Consider the following 709-nt stretch of genomic DNA (forward strand, 5'->3'; position numbering starts at 1 on the left):
CATGGCCTTCTCAAACTTCAAATTGATGGTGTCAATATGAGCACTTAGTTGAGCACCCAATTGTGTGATGGAATCTACCTCATGCTTTCCTCCTCTAGTGGCCTTTTGAGGCCTACTATATTGTGAATTATGAACCGCCATCTCTTCAATTTTGGCCCATGTTTGATTGTCATCAACTTCGGTAAACATACAATTGGATCCGATATTGAGAATGTTGTGGGAGTCTTCATATAGACCATTCCAAAATTGTTGCACAAGGAACCACTCGCTAAGTCCATGGTGTGGACAAGAACGACAAGTGTCCTTAAATCTCTCCCATGCTTCATACAACGATTCCTCATCCCTTTGTTTGAACCCGGTGATTTGGGCTCTCAACATATTGGTCTTCTCCGGAGGATATAATTTCTTGTAGAAGGCAAGTGCCAACTTCTTCTATGAGTCAATACCAAGGGTAGTCTTGTCTAGGCTTTTCAACCATTGCTTTGCGGTACCAATCAAAGAAAAATGAAATAATACCCATCGGATTTGATCTTGAGTAACTCCACTTTGAGAAATCGCATCACAATAGTCACAAAAAGTCTCCATATGTGAATGAGGGTCTTCACTAGGCATCCCTCCAAATAGACTTCTCTCAACAAATAATTACCGGTTAAATGTGGTGGTGTAGGAGTACCATTTGGTAGGTTCTCCTCGGTTGGTACGGAATGTG

At 41.6% G+C, this 709-nt stretch overlaps 1 non-coding gene across 1 annotated transcript; it reads left to right on the top strand.

The window, feature by feature from the left end:
• The first annotated feature begins 271 nt into the window (after positions 1-271).
• On the top strand, positions 272-378 carry LOC141650178 (small nucleolar RNA R71). The gene has a single exon (XR_012546227.1). It is a non-coding gene; the product is annotated as a small nucleolar RNA R71 (small nucleolar RNA).
• Positions 379-709: the final 331 nt, after the last annotated feature.

Source organism: Silene latifolia, chromosome 3 (assembly GCF_048544455.1).
Source record: "Silene latifolia isolate original U9 population chromosome 3, ASM4854445v1, whole genome shotgun sequence".
In the NCBI taxonomy this organism is placed as follows: Eukaryota; Viridiplantae; Streptophyta; class Magnoliopsida; order Caryophyllales; family Caryophyllaceae; genus Silene; species Silene latifolia.